The sequence below is a fragment of the Balaenoptera musculus genome, chromosome 2 (genome assembly GCF_009873245.2).
Source record: "Balaenoptera musculus isolate JJ_BM4_2016_0621 chromosome 2, mBalMus1.pri.v3, whole genome shotgun sequence".
Lineage (NCBI taxonomy): Eukaryota > Metazoa > Chordata > Mammalia > Artiodactyla > Balaenopteridae > Balaenoptera > Balaenoptera musculus.
In genome coordinates this window covers 99,802,535-99,818,801 of record NC_045786.1, presented here as the reverse complement: position 1 = coordinate 99,818,801, position 16,267 = coordinate 99,802,535, and the positions used below count along the sequence as shown (strand labels likewise).

The 16,267-nt window shown below is 43.7% G+C and overlaps 4 non-coding genes across 4 annotated transcripts; 2 read left to right on the top strand and 2 right to left on the bottom strand.

Annotated features, from left to right (window-relative positions):
• Positions 1-2,397: 2,397 nt before the first annotated feature.
• TRNAP-UGG lies at positions 2,398-2,469 on the bottom strand. Its single transcript has one exon. It is a non-coding gene; the product is annotated as a tRNA-Pro (tRNA).
• A 1,661-nt stretch (positions 2,470-4,130) lies between these two features.
• Positions 4,131-4,203, top strand: TRNAT-UGU. The gene has a single exon. It is a non-coding gene; the product is annotated as a tRNA-Thr (tRNA).
• Positions 4,204-4,876: 673 nt separating this feature from the next.
• Positions 4,877-4,967, top strand: TRNAY-GUA. The gene is given in 2 exon segments: positions 4,877-4,913; positions 4,932-4,967. It is a non-coding gene; the product is annotated as a tRNA-Tyr (tRNA).
• A 2,764-nt stretch (positions 4,968-7,731) lies between these two features.
• Positions 7,732-7,813, bottom strand: TRNAL-UAG. Its single transcript has one exon. It is a non-coding gene; the product is annotated as a tRNA-Leu (tRNA).
• Positions 7,814-16,267: the final 8,454 nt, after the last annotated feature.

The window sequence follows — 16,267 nt, the reverse complement described above, 5'->3', positions numbered from 1 at the left end:
ATCACTTATAGTGGTTCCTCTTTGGTTGAATCCTAAATGATATAATTTCTTTTGCAATACTAATAAGCTGCAGCATTTCTCCTGTTTCCCATTATTTTGCAAACCCCTTGAAGACAGAGACTGGGTCATACCTGAGTTTGTTTCCATGCCATCTAGAAGAGTACCTGGAAATCTAGAACATAGCAAAGACTCATTACCTTTTTGTTTCTTGAAGGGACAAATGACATAAGGGATGAAAAAGTGTCAAACAGTCATGCTCTATAGTGATTTCCTGGGGACACTTTTGTGTAATTCAAAGGGGGTCACGTTGATAATAGCATACTAAAGGCCCACATTGGCTGAGAAGTACCATAGTTATTGCTCAGAAGGTGAGGAAGACAGTTTAGCAGCTCGAGCTAAGATTGTACAGGCCCTGACTCTACTGGCTGAGCTCCTGAGTGGGCCTTGGAGCAGGTAAGTTCAGTAGCTATACACAGTCAAGTCCCTCCTTAAAGATCCTTGTTCCAGGAAAACCATGATTTTGCAAAACTTTGCATATGGATATCTCCCTTGGGTTCCCTTTTTTTTTTTTTTAATGCATTGCAGATATAGGAAACATTTCAAGATCTGACAATACAGAAAGGATTTTGGCAGTAAGGACTTTGGCAGGTTTTCCCGGATCCAGACCTTCTCTGTGACCCCTGACATTCCCCAGTCAGTGAGGATGAACTGGTAGTTCTCAGCCCCAACAAGCAAGTTCTCAGCTTCCAACAAGTTCCCCATGAGCTATTCTTTAATTTGCTTTTTTTTCAAGTGCTGCAGAATTCCCTCTGTCTTGATTGTAGCCAGTATTTCTGCCTCTTACCATGGTGACGGGAGGAGTAATGCTGCCATTTTCATCTGTGCTGGTGATAAAATCCCTTAAGAGTCAGAACATACCAAGGCCAAGGAGTGCACTCTTGGCAACCCAACACACCTTTGCTCAAGTTTCAGGGCAGGGAAAGAAAGGCCCCACAGAATAATTGTGGAGCTACCCTAAGACTTCCAAGCCAGACGTGTGAACCGGCTAGGTCCTCCCCTTCACAGTCAAGATCCTAAAAAGAATGATTTACTTAGTTTCCACACCTTCCCCTCATTCTTCAACCCATTCAATGCTATCATCTTCCCTAAACTTTCTGCTTTAAATGCTGGTAAAGATTGTCAACAGCCCCTGAGTAACCAAATCAGCCATCAGATTTTTAAACACTAGTGATCACCAGGGCCTGTCTTTAAATTCTTCCCCTCTCTATGAATGCTCTTCCCTGTGGGTTCTTTCCAAAACCAGTGTTCACCACTGCCCTGTGTTTTTTATTCCTAAAATTCCTTTCTCTGATTTGGATCTTTCTCTTGAATCTCAGGACTTTATATCCAACTTCCTTCTGTTCATCTCCACCAGTAATCATTCAGCAAATACATCAAAACCCAGGCTAGATATAACACCTTTCTCAGGAGACAACCAACCTAGAAGTCAGGATGTCCTGGCAGATTGTACTCTCTCCCCTCCCTCCAATTACCAATCACAAACCTCTTTATTCTTGCCTGTCTACGTACCTTTTCCAAGAGACGAACCTTGCAAAGGGCAAATATGATCAGGTCAGACAGAAATCCTGTCAAGGATCCCCTTGTACAAGCAGTTTAGGAAGACTAGCAAGTTTGAAGGCCTATCGTACCAGTAGTTTCTAAGTTTGGGCAACTTCGACAAACCAAGATCCACCACACTCTAAGGTGACAGGTAGACACCTCACACTATAGCCTGCTGGTTTTCCAAGTGAGCAATCAAAGAGCGCTAAAGAGCCGGGTGGATTCTTGCCAGAAATGGCAAGACGAATGTCACTATGTTATACCGCGTTTTGGAAAGTAAAGCCTGAAAATAATTCAACTGTACTCCCTTTGGACGGAATGAATATCTGCACCCTTTGAGCCCGAGGGTTCCCGGGGCCCCTATTTAGCATTAGGAAGACTGCCACAGCACTTGCGACTCTGGGGTAGACGGACTAGGGCCTCAGGAAGAGGGCTCTGTATGGCACTGCGACCCCAACACACCTCCAGGTACCACTCTCTTCCGTGTGAAATGCCCTAGTGAGAACTGCACTAGTTTTTCTCCGCGCGAAGTGCCGGCGTGAGACCTGCCTGAGCAAGATATTCCTGACAAAAAAGCCTGTCATAGCGGGACGAGGGGCCCCTATCTATACAACGAAGCCCTTGGCCCACGGTAGCATCTTCGTTGTCCCTGAATTGGTCGACAGAAGTGGCCAACTTGCTCACAAGCTAATCTCGAATCAGGTCGAGGTTGAAAGGGACTTCGTCTAGGTGGATCTAGGCTGGGCGGTGTTGGCTTCATTTAGCTCTAAAGAGGGAGGGGGAAAAAGAGAAAAGGGAGGGCTCGTCCGGGATTTGAACCCGGGACCTCTCGCACCCAAAGCGAGAATCATACCACTAGACCAACGAGCCGCCCGCAAAAGCATCTTCCTTTATTTAGGAATATTCATACATTCTGTTAGTTGCATCACAATATTTGAGGACCGTTTTTGATTCCTCTCCTAAGTCCAGCGATTTTCTCCAGAGCCCAAGAGCGTCACCGTGCAGATTCGGAGGAACCTGAGCCACAGCGTTCCAGAGGTAGGAATGTTCAGTATGGGACTCAGGCTGAGCTGCTAGCTAGTCCACCTGTGGACCCTCTCGCGAGGGCCCGAGTACTTACAAGGTTAGGACCAACACCATTGCAGGTGGTCTGGGGATGGAGGACAAGTAAGGCCAAGAAAACAACAACAACAACAAAAAAAACCCCAAAACGTTGATTTCGTCAAAAGACCCTCCTCCCCAGGGTGCGGCAGCGAAGGAACTCGATACCACTGCCCTGCAGAGGTCAAATCCTAGAACCATTGTCTTAGTCTGCCCTGCTATCTCACACCCTGTAACATGCTCTTGCTGTTTCCTTGCAGCTTTACTTAATGAACTTTGTACTATAGGTCTAGATTTAAGGCACCCTTCAAGGGCGCACAGAACATGGCAACCGTCCGGGAGAGTTGCCCACTTCCAATATCCTCTTCTAGAGAAGCTTGCTCTCCCCGCTTCTCTATCACCTAGAAGGTAGTGGGTGGAATGGGAAGGGAGAGCGTTGTCCTTACGCCGCAGTCCCTTCTGCTTGGGGAACGACGCTCTTGGGCTCTAGCCTGTTTGGTTTGGTCACACCTGTTCACCATGCACCGAGCACATTCCTGGCGTAGGGGACAAACTCGATAAATAACAGTTGAATGAATGGCTAAATATCCGCGCCAGCTCGCTGCGCGGGCTAAGACGGGAGAGAAAAGAAGGGGAGCGCTCCCTTCCCAGCCCTCCAAAGTATCGCCACTTTCTGTTCATTCTGGACTTCAGGTTGGGCATTTAGAAGAGCACCGAGGCCGAGAGAGAAGCAGCTACCGTTCAGACTCCGAGCTGTTGGCAAAGAGTGTTAAAGGACCGAGGGAAAGGTTACTCCTTTTCTAAAGCCAGTTTCTGCTTCAGGAAACCTGGAGGAATCTCAGGCCCAGATTGACTATGACCGAACCTGACTCCGCTGAAAGGTCGTGGGAGGGGGCGGCCTCGACTCCTGGATACCTTCACATCCTCACTGCCTCGCCCCCCGCCCCCTCCATTCTGAGGGTCCAAGGGGTAAGTTCTGGGCTTCGAGAAGGCCGCCTCCTTTTAAAAGCAAACAAACAAACCCTAATCTCAGTCTACGAGAGCTGGAGCAGTTACTTTAAGAATCCAAGCAGATAGGAGACAGTGACGTGATGCCATCTCTCGCATCCTTCTCTTCGGTAAGGCACCCTCACCTACCCCACTTTATCCCACGGCTCCGCTCGTGGCCCTGGTGTTGCCCAAGTTGAGTGACTTGTCAGGCCTGAGACTGAGGAGCATGCACTGCAGGCGCTAGCAGGGCTCTTCCAGGGACTTACATTCCCGTTTGGGCCTAGTCAAGAACACGTTTCTTCCTCGTATATAAAGAAGCGCTTCCTTCAAAAGAAATTCCTTTTAATTTTTAAGTATTTATTAAATTTTGTTTAGATATGCCATTTGGCTGCAGCTTTTAAAACTTCGGGAATTCGACACAAGGCCTAGGATCGTGGCTAGGCTCCATAGCTCAGGGGTTAGAGCACTGGTCTTGTAAACCAGGGGTCGTGAGTTCAAATCTCACTGGGGCCTGTTCGTGCTCTTGTCACAGAGAGGGTGGCGTCCTCTCCTTTTCTTACGTCCACTGACTGTTGAAAGCAAGCAAGCACTGTGTGATGTTTCAGGGAAAATCAGATCCCGAGTATTTGGGACGAAAGACTATAGTATTGGGAGCACTATGATCCTGGGGGAAAAGCCAGGTGTTTGTACCATTCAGTAAGTAGTGGAGTAACTAGATTACTCAGGTCTCTGCGAGAACACTCCGGGCCTTGGCGGAGTCCACACACACCTGTGTTTACGGAAAAGAGCAAATTAGCCTCGGCCTATTGATGGCCATGATCCCCCGGCTGCCACTGGAGCGTGGCGTCCTGCGCATTTCCCCACTTGCAGTCTGCCTGGCGCCCCAGTTTTTCCTGTGCTCCTGGAGGGAGAATTGGTTTGCAGATTACTCTGGGACAGCCTAGTCCAGAAGCTACGCAGGTACACCCAATCCGGATGGTTCCTGTTCTGTTCCTATCGCTTACTTCCTCGGATTCAGACTCCTCGTCCTTCGGCCCCCGGCTGCTCCCTGGATTTGGTTCACCAGAGATTCAACTCTCTGGAGACTTCTTGAACTTGAGCCCGAACTTTAAATACAAAGAAGCTAGGCCTCGCACTGGCTGTTACTATATGCTCAATAATTGACACTAATTCTTGTTAAATGTGTCCTTCGATAGCTCAGCTGGTAGAGCGGAGGACTGTAGAGGTAATTACTTGCTGTCATCCTTAGGTCGCTGGTTCGATTCCGGCTCGAAGGAGGTACGTGAGATTTTGCTGCACACCAGGTTTTATCCTCCTAAACCAACGACTGTAAAACATTTACTTTAACTCTATTTTCAGGCAACAAACGAACAGCTTTTTGCCGACTATGAAACAATTTTGTGTGTCCTCTTTGTGATCATGCAGTATACGTGATTCGATTTACAGAGGAGATACAAATTAATGGTTCCCCTTTTAGATTTGAATGTTATCTCCTAATCTTGAAGACCAGCTAGAGTTGACTGAATATTGGGTAACATCCCTCAACCCCACCCCATCCCTACACTTTTCCCTTACCGTGAATATTTTATACCGGGCAATTCAGGGTTTAAAGAGAAATATTGTAGAAATATCTGTTCTTCAAAGGAATGTAAACAAACAGTGTAGAGAATAAGCAATGCAAAAGGCAAAATATGCATGTGGAAATGTTCCTTCAATAATAAGAAGAAATACTAATTAAAACTAGGGGATTTTGCTGCACCACCAAATTAGAGAGTGTTTATTATTTAGTACTGGGCAGGATACGGTGACGAGGAGGTTCTTGTAGAATGGCACTACTTTCTGGAGGACAGTTGGGCATTATAAATCAGGAACCTTAAAAAGACATTGTGTTTGATCAGGTATTCTTTTCCTGCTTCTAGAAATTTATCATTCATTTTTGGAGAAAAGGAAATATGGCAAAAGATGTTTATCTGTGGGTAAATTGTGTTCTTTTTACTTTAAGGTATTTTTTTCAAAATATGCCACATATATAAATTAAATGTTTTTTTTTTTACTTTCAGCCTTCCCACTTTATTATAGTTATCATATATATTACATATACATACAATGAACACTATACCCCCAATGACAATGTTACAGTTTTTGCTTCCAATAGTCATACACATTTTAAAGAATTAAAAGGAGAAAAAGTCTATTATATTTACCCAGATTAAATTAAATTTTTAAAAAAACAGTGTTTTAACCTTACAAAATGAAGTTTAAAAATATGCTGTGCCACTATGGAAGACATTTTGGCAGTTTCTTACAAAACTGAATATATTCTTACCATAAAATCCAGGAATCACATTCCTAGGTACTTACTCAAATGAGGTGAAAACTTATGTCCACACAAAAACCTACCCATGAATGTTTATAGCAGCTTTATGTATGTATAGCTTCCAAAACTGGGAAACAGTAAAGATATCCTTCAATAGGCAAACAGAGAAATAAACTGTGGTACATCCATACAATGAAATATTATTCAGCACCAGGAAGAAATGCGATATCAAGCCATGAAATGATATGGAGGAACTTTAAATGTGTATTACTAAGTGAAAGATGCCAGTCTGAAAAGGCTACATATTGTATGATTCCAAATATATGATATTCTGGAAAAGGCAAAACTACGGAGATGATAAAAGATCAGTGTTTGCCAGAGGTTAAAGGGGAGGGAGGGATGCATTGGTGAGGCACTGAGGATTTTTAGGGCAGTGAAACTATTTGTATGATACTTTAATGGTGGATATATATAATTATACATTTGTCAAAACCCATAGAATGTGCAACACCAAGAATAAACCCTAATGTAAATTATGGGCTTTAGAGGTTTGTTTTGGTTTTTGTTTTTGTGAAGACCTCAGGGGCCTAAGGTGGGTAAAAAATGAAAGGAACTGGTCTGGAGGAGTCATCAAAGTGAAATGGGGGTGGGTCTGGGAGGACACAGGAGAGGCTTTTGATTGAGGAGGGGGAAAGACATAAAAAGGAAGGCAGAATTAAAAAGTGTCATAAAAAATCCCTAGACCTTGGTTCCTGCACAGAGTCCTAGTTCTCTGCTCTGTTCCTTTCATTCATTCCTCAAGGCACTGCAGGGAAATTCGTACCTCCTTGAGAGAGCTGTACAGCCAAATCTGTGAATACTGCAGTGGGGTAACGGGCTGAAACGGCTAAGTGCAGTGGGACAACCATTCTGGTAGGGTACCACTAAATAGACCCTGAGTTTACCGGCTCCTCTTTCCCACACTGAGTTAGGTTCTGCACAGGTATTGCAGTTGGGTTGCTCAGAGACCTGGACGGTCTCCAAGATAAGTGAATTCACTTGGAAGGGGCAGAGCAGTGGCTAAGCCAACATTCACAGCACACCCCACTGGGCCAGACGCGCAGAGTCAGCCAAGAATCAGCTTTGAAGTGTTTTGGAATCACAAACCCACCTGCAAAGTCAAATTCAAAAGAACCGTTTACCTGCCCTACTCCACCCCCATGCCTGAGTGACAGCTGGAAGCCTGGTAGGAAGTGGCTTTCTGCCTTCATTCATTCATCATATTCAATTACAAAAGTAATGTGATTAAAAGCAAAATCGGGTCTGTGCAGGTTACTTCGCGACCACAGAGCTGCAGCTCCTAAACCAGTGTGGGCGGCGGGCTGATGGAGGCTGCGGGGCACTTTCTAGGAAGCCTTCCCTACTGGATGGTGCCTAAGCCAGGTCATGAGAATGATTCAATGTGAGCATGGGTTTTAGAAGAGGAGGACCGAAAGAATTCCCCATTGCGGGAACACAAAAACTTGGACACAATGAAAAGTCGAGTAGAGTGCATACAGCTAGTTTCGGCACGGGTGTTGGGAGGAATCCGAGGTAACCCGACTTGGTATCCGGTAACAGATATTTCTCGGGGGGCGGTACTGATCGAAGGTCCGGGGGAATTCTTGCGGGAGGAAAGAGGATCTCCTGGGATTTAATCGGAATTTCTGTGTTACTTCGGATTTACAGCTAGACTAAAATACAGTTGGCAGTGATGGGATTCGAACCCACGCCCCCGAAGAGACTGGAGCCTAAATCCAGCGCCTTAGACCGCTCGGCCACACTACCACATGCGAGTGCAGGTTTTCATCCCTGAGCTGTTTACTACCGGCCGCAGGCTCAACATTCTGAAATTTCTTCATGGTTAGTCGGATCTCCCTCACTGTTTTCATTAACCCCTAGGGTTCTGAGCAAACTTAGAGAGAGTAGAAATCATCGCATTCTCACAGGCCTGAGCAGTGAGCTAGAAAGTGGTCAATGATATTAGCGTGAATATCCTTTGAAGACTTCTGCCTTTTCTTTAACCTAGGCAATTCCACGCCGAAAGGGAAAAACAAAAAACAAAAAACAAAAACCCATCTCACTGGCGACTTATCGCAAGTGATTACAGAAGACTGAATAAGGAACTCCTCGCTGTTGGGTCGTTGGTCTGTGGCTGTGAAACTCGCAGTGCGAATGGGGCCGGAGATCCAGTAAGAGGCCCCCTTCCGTTGACAGATCTGGTAAGCCTGTCACCGATAAAAAAGAAAATCCTTGGTCGCATCCCCTGCAGGTTCAGTCAGAATGGAGAGGTTGGGTCTAATTTTCTTGAAAGTAGCACTCTGGGGTAGACCCATGCGCATGTAGCCTCTGAACCATTTCCCTTATGTAGGGACCAGGGTGACTGCCAGAGGGAGGTTACATCCAAGAACGTTCCCATACTGGAAAGGAGTGGGTCCCGGGCTTCCCTGGGATCCTGGATCCACTAGGCTCCATATCGTTTCTTTCGAATGGAGTAGAGGAAAGGCTAAGTAAAGTTGCCGAAGTGATCCCGGGGATCTTCAGCACCCAACTGGGATCTCGTACCTGTCAATGACCTCTACTAGGCGCTAAAAGTCCTGGGTTACACGTTACATATAGTCTTCTTTGCTGTTTCTGATTGGCCATGTCTGGGTCTCCGGATGCAGAAATTCTCTTAGGAGTCTAATTAAAGTTTCCTAACTTCCTAACTCTTACTCTCCTCCTCGATCACTCATAAAAACACCCTGCTCTTGCCTCCCCTTGCCCAAGGGCTCTCCGAAGTCCTCCCGTGGTGGCTTGAGGGGTCGGGGTCAGGGGTGCTTAGAGACAGGCAAAATTGTTCTTCACTGGATCTTCACGGGGCGAAGGTCCTGCTAGTTCCCGTCTTTGCTTCCAGGAAGGGGGTGGGGGCCGACGAACAGAAAAGAAGTACTAGAAAAGCTGCCTGGAAAGAGGGCTCAGGGAGCACTGGATGAATTTAGGACCGAAGCCGGGAAGTGGGCGTGGCGAGTGGGAGAAGGCTGGGGCCGGTTTAGGAAGGGGCTCCCAGGGCGCGAGGCCGGAAGCGGGCTCTCCTCGGGCTCCCCATCAACCCTCCACCCCCTCCAGTCCCGGCTGCCCTCTGAGCCAAGTCCCTTCCACCCCGCCCCCGTCTCACCCCCTCCCACACCGGGTTATGCCCAACCTGGTCGGTCCGTTTCGTCCTCTCGTTCCCTCCCTCTGGTCCCAGTTGATAGGCAATCTGAGCTCCCGGGGCAGAGCTGGATGTCGACCCTTGGGCTCCAACTAAGTTCTCTTTCTCTCCAGAAGCTACCGGAGTCAGGAGCGAGGCGCACGCTCGGAGATGGTTAGCGGCGAAGGCCAGCTAGTCTAGCGGAATGGGCAAGGTGTGGTTTCTATGTTCCACATCACTGGAGATGGAGGGGTTCAAGTAGCCATCGCCAGCCCCTTTGGCTGAAGGGTACGACTTCTGAGAAACTTCACTTTGTGTTTTCACACTTTTTGAGAATCCTCAGGTAAAAGCGAATATGAGCTTATTGCCTTCAGCAGTACACGCAAGTCTTTGCAACACGCCACAACAATGGAAAGACTGATGCTAATCTCAGATTGGAGAGAACCTAGAAATCCTTACGCACCTTTTGTGCGTAAGATGAGGAAGCATCAATTTGAAAGACAGAAAAGGCCTGGGGCTCTTTATTCCTTGAAAGGAGGTAGGGAGTGGATGGGAGGAGAGAGAACAAGTATTGATATTTAAAATATCAATATATATTGAACTATTTTGTCTAGTACTGAACCAGGCAAGAGACTCAGGGTCTACGGGTTGGTCTTTGGAAGCCTCATATTGAGGCTTTTGCTGAGATGATCAAATGAGATTATATAGTCATATTTAAGTCTCTGTTAGTGCTAATTTGATAAACATGCACATTTCAGTAAACCACAGTTTCTGTAAATGTTTTGACTTCTTTTTAAAAATACGGATTCAAAAAAGTACGAGATTCTCATAAGGTGGAAGTGACCTGAGCCCTAGATTTTTTTTTTTTTTTTTTTTTTTAGTGCTAGGTCAGGCAGTAAAAGGAACCAGCTAACAAGAAAGAACCCGGTCATTATAGCAGAGCTCCTTTTGATCCCAGGGGACTGCATGTTCAGGCTCCACAAACTGACAGACTTCAAAGCACTTTCTTATCAGGACAAAGTACCACACTCTCATATCCCAGGCTGAGTTTCCTTTACTAACCATTGTGCATGGCTTCCCCTATTCAATCCCTTGATGTTGCTTGAGCACTCACTGCCTGCCTTGAACTTACTGGATCCTTCAGTGGGGGAAGGATCCTTGATCCATTCCCCACAGAAGTGGACCACTCATTGGATTACACAGAGACCTGAAAGCCAGAAGTCTCAGCTTTCCTAGTGGAGTGCCAACCTTACCAAATACTTAATTGTCCATTATCTGAAGACATTTGGAATGATGCCTGATACAGATAAAATGTGCTGTGTTTGTCTGGCACATGCCTATTCCTTCCGTTTTCAGTGTGGGATACTAGTATTTTAGGCTCTAGCATTCTGCAATATTACTGGAGAATTTAACCTTAGATTTCCTGCCATCCATACCTTGGCAATAATCCAGGTGATGAAAATTTATATAAAAGCAGGAAATTTACCTCAAAGTCTTGATGCTCAAAGTGTAGTCTAAGGACCAGCAGCATCAGCATCTCCTGGTAGTTGATTAGAAATGCAGAATCTCAGGCCTATGAATTGGCATCTTAACAAATTCCCCAAAGGTTAGAGAATTTTTACAAGTACTCTATGTTTCAACTGTTCTATGCTCAATTTAGGGCATTTGAAAGTTTCCACCAGACTTGCACTACATTGCAATACCTCAACAGGCATCTCCTAAAAATAAGAATTAAGAATAGAAACATAACTTCAGTACCATATCACACCTAACAACATTTATAATAACTCTATGTCATCAAATTTCCCCAATTGGCTCCCTCCAATTTTTTTTTTAATCTAGATTCAAACAGTGTTTCTCATTGCATTTAGTTTTAATGTTTCTTTAGTCTCTTTTAATCTAGAAAATTCCCCTCCTCTCAGCCTCTTTTTTTTCATGGCAGTTGTCTTATAGGAGGTCTCTCTGTAAATCTCTCTCCCTAGCTCCAGTAGAGAGCCATCCAGGTATTGGTCTGGCTCTTTTCTGCATGCACTATAAAAATATTACTAAAAATTAAATACTGGTAAATAATATGTTCCTTTTGATGGATGTATCAGATAGTCTTTTCAGCATTTATTGAGCCCCTACTTAAATACTTAGCTTTATTGTGGTCTCATATGTTCATCACATTGACCATTACAGTAATGCAAAGTACTGCAATGTATTTATACTTATGAATTTTCTAAAGTAACTGTTCAAAGAAAAAGGAGAGAAGGGAAAGGAAATCCCTTCCTTTATTTTCAACAGGGAAAATTAAGCCTCTTACTTTAAATTTTTATTTGTCCTTACAATGTTTACTGGAGTTTATGGAAGAGGTGGGACAAAAGGGAGCAATCTCACCAGATTGACTGCCTCTGCAAGCTTCAGGTGAAAAGAAATGCAACCCTGAAATAGGGCATGGCCAGCAGAATGGAAAGATGAAGTTTATGAGACATACTTTATTCTTTGTTTCTGTTCATCCTGCAGGTAGCAATAACCTCCTTCCCCTGCCCTGACTCAGTCCCTGCAAAATATTATACTAGTCTGGCTGCTTTGGGTTTAAGAAGATCAAGTCTGATGTACACTTGATTTTCTTCTTTGATTTTTCTACTACCTTTCCCAGCTTCTGACTCCAATACAGCTCAAATCTTGGTCAGCTTGAACACACAAGAGTGATTATAATGGATTTAGGCACTTAGGATTAGGCTAGTGGGGAATATCTACCAAGAGGCATTTTGAAACTGAGAAATAGGATCTTCTTTTGGCCCTTCAAGGTAGCACACAACCCACTTCACATCCACCAGATAAATCTGCACTCACCATTTCGTCAGGTTTGGGGAGGTGCAGAAAATAAACAAGGTTATATCCCTGCTTGTAGGGAGCTTGCCGTTGAATAAAAGAAGATATCTCCTTCTCCTTCTGTAATACATACAATATAAATCTAGAAGAATGAATATGCATGCACACACACACACACACACACACACACACACAGAGTGGTCAGGTGGCAACACAAGTAGTGACTGAGAATTGCCAGAGTGAGTGCAGCCTCAGTTTCCCAAGGGTGAGAGGTCTGTGGAAACTGAAGAAAATAAATTTAAGAAAGCACAAATTGAGGCAAGTACAACTTTTTTTTTTTTTGGCTAAAGTTTTACAAAACCATGTTCCTTGATATTTTAGATAAATAATCTATGTACCTTAGAAATCAGTCTGCCTATCCACAGATGTACTTGGATGTTGCTAAGGTGAATAATTGACTGGACTCTGGTAATTGTGCCTACTTTTCTATATTAATCCTTGACTTTTTAAGATACTTTATGGTCAATGAAGCTGAAAATTACAAGGTCTTCACCCAATGAGATCAAGGAGGTCTCTTCACAGATGTAGAGAGCAAATGTATGGACACCAAGAGGGGAAAGTGGTGGGGAGGGGGTGGTGGTGTGATGAACTGGGCGATTGGGATTGACATGTATACACTAATATGTATAAAATGGATAACTAATAAGAACTTGCTGTATAAAAAAATAAATAAAATAAAATTCCAAAAACAAAAAATAAAGGAGGACTCTTTCGTGAACAAAAGCTCCTTGAGTGGTACACAATGCATTTTCATGCAAATAGATAAAATAATCCTATTAGACTTCATTCTTTCTGCTTGGGTAATTAAAAATTTAATTTTTCCTACAGCCTAGACATCTGTCCTGGAAATTATTGGGTTCCTCAGTGTATTAAAAATCTCTGAGGTAGTGTTTCCAACAAAAATATGTAAGCTGAATCCAGTCATGAAGAAATAATCAAAATCAAATGTTAAATTGAATCTAATATGAGGAAATAATCAGACAAATCTAGAATGTGAGACCTCCTGTAAGACAACTGCCATGAAAAAAGAAAGGCTGAGAAAAGGGGAATTTTCTAGACTTAAAGAGACTAAAGAAACATTAAAACTAAACACAGTGAGAAACATACTTTGAATATAGATTTTTTTAAAAAAATTAGAGGGAACCAATTGGGGAAATTTGAAAATAGGGACTGTTAGATTACATAGAGTTATTATAAATGTTGTTAGGTGTGATATGGTACTGAAGTTATGCTTCTATTCTCAATTCTTATTTTGGGAGATGCCTGTTGAGGTATTTAGGTATGAAGGATCATAGATATGAGATATGAAACAAACAAGGTTATTATCCCTGTTTCTTGGGAGCTTACACTTTAATAAAAGAAAATGTCTTCTCCTTTTGTAATAATACAACATAAACTTAGAAGAATGAATATGCATACACACACACACTATGGCAACACAAGTAGTAAATGTGGCAAATGTTAATAATTAGTGATTCTAAATTAGGGGTATACAGGTATTATTGTACTGTTTTTTTCAACTTTCCTCTAGTGGCAGATTGAATATACAAATGGACAGACCATATATATCAATGGAACTCTGGCCCACAGCCTGCAGAAATCAGCTCAGGAAACCAATCCGTTATCTACCAGCTCAGGAAGCCAGCCTACCATCTTTAAGTCAGACTTGTAGGAACTCTGACCACTATGTCTAGTAAGAGTCCGGGAAGCCAAACAAGAACCCCTGTAACAGTTAGCTCCAAATGGCCAGGAATTGATTAGTAACTGACAGCCTTCCTGATACTAGTCCCTGCTTCCAACTTAGGATCAACCAGACAAAGTCAAATACGCATCCCTAACCAATCACATAGGATACCTGGCTTCTAGTTAACCCACCTGCAGCTTCCCTAGGCCAGCAGCCTCCAATCAGGGCACCTGAGCCTTCCCCTTTTTCCTGTATAACGCTTTTCCACTCCTGGGTCTACTTTTGAGTCTCTGCCAAAACGCAAGTGATGGTGGCTGACTCCCTCGCTACAGCAAGCTCTGAATGATTAGCCTTTGCTTGTTCTCATTTAGTTGGGCTTCATTTATTTCCACTCTAGGATTAAAATTTTGCAAAAACAAAAAAAGTTGAGGGGAAATGGAAGAAATACAAACAAACAAAAAAGTAATGAAAAATATTCCTAAGATCTCTACTAGAGTCAAGTTGTTTCAGAGACAAGCTTCTGATGTCCAGAGCACACTGGGACATGCCCATATTTGATGTTGCTCTCTGAGTCTAATAAACTAGTGGGAAGGACCCTTGGAACCTCCTAGAATCAGACAGGCCAACCAAAGTGAGCGGTGGACAATGGCTGGGGGAAAGAGGGAGATTGACCTAAGGTCCTGGACAGCCTTCAGGAGTAGGAGATAGGTGGAATAGAAGTGAGCTTGTTGAATTGTGACAGGTGAGGATGAGGAAACAGATTCTAGGAGAAGGTCTGAGGAGCCAAGACTACAACCAGAGAATAACAAGTAAAGAGAGGAGGAGAAACGGCAAGGGCGAGGGGATGAGAGAGCTGCGGGGGAGAGAGTTTTGACTCTAGCAATTTTGCGGAAGGCCTGTCTCTTCAAAAATAGCAACAATAATAAAGATGATTGATAATAATGAACCCTCGTTTACAAAACTAGGTCACTGTGACTCTGCAAGGCTGAAAAACTGCTCCAGGTGTTCTCTAACCACTACATTACGTACTCAGTGTAACACTCACCAACATAAGACATCGCCCATGATTCAGAGTGTTGATTTGATATTCCTGCTGTTTCCTTAAGAATTATGATGTCTGTCTTCAGGTTCAAAGAGATTATCATGCTGAGCACCTTGGAGGTTTCCTCCAGTAAAATGCCTTGTGTAGGCAAATAGGTACAGCAACCTGATTCTTGATTCTCACAGGCAGAGCAGTCAGCTAAAACAAAGCCTTGTAGTTCTCTTGGGTTGAGGGTTGAGGGAGTGGAGGATATTGCCTGGTGCAGAAAGACTGAAGGTTGAACACCAAGGCAGTGTTGGGAGGAGCAGCTCTTGTCAAGCCACAGAAGATCTATTACATTCTTGGCCCTGGGCAATTGTACACTTTCATCTCACCTTAGGACAACAGTGTGATGCCTCCCCATGACTCATCCCTGAACCTAGACTATCTGCCATAACGGCCTTACTTTATCTGTCTAAATAGGGAATTTTTCTTCCTTATAAATTTGTAAGGTCAGTGTCACCATGTTTTACATTTATGCAACGAAAATGAAAGGAGACAATGAATCATGAGCTTTCAGATTTCTTACAGACTTCATGATCTTTGACAAATGACATTAAAAAATAGTGAGTACACTAGCAGGCCTGTGGTCAGAGGATCTAAACCTTACTAAACAGAAGTGGTTCACTTCTTGGGCTTGCATGAATCAGTGCCTTTTCCCCAGTGTTCTAGTCTATGACTATATTTGCAGTAAGAAATAGGTACAAGATTTTTTGTACCTATTTAAATAAATAAACAAACAAACAAACAAATAAATAAAATTTTAGTTCCTGTTTACTAGCTTACAAAAACAGGGTCTCTAAAAAGTGAAAACACAATCCTTTAAAAAAATTGTATTATTTTCAAACCAAAGATATATGTAAATCCATATGTCCTTAAGGAAGGATTAAAATCTTCCTCCCCAGCACTTCTTTTTCCTGCTTGCTCCTAACCCTGGACCTTTGTTTGAGAGAGAGGTATTAATTCCAATATACAAACAAGGGTCTGGGGCTCTGTTCAGAAAGGACAAAACCGCGTGGTAAACCTCTTCTCACCTTCTCTGCAGATTTTACCACTATATTAAGGGAAGGGAGTGCACCATAACCTCCCTGCCCATCAGATAACCTCTATATGCTCCTCTTAATTCTCAGGTGGGTCTCCCGTGTGCCCAGGTTTCTAGAGTGCTTGTATTATGCATCCTTTCTGGGCACCAGAGGCGCAGACGGCGATGTCTCAGCAGAGTATCAAGATAAGGGACTAGAAGACAGTCTAGTAGTGGCTCTGCTCCAAGTGGAGCCTTTTCGAGAGGTTGACAGGACACGGAAAAATTTCAGTTTTGTAGAATATCTTGTATTTTTGCCCGGGTCAAAATTCCATTTCATTTAACAGATGCTAGGCGTACTGAATACATGTATAACATGGAAGATAGAGAACCCCTTCTCGGGCGAG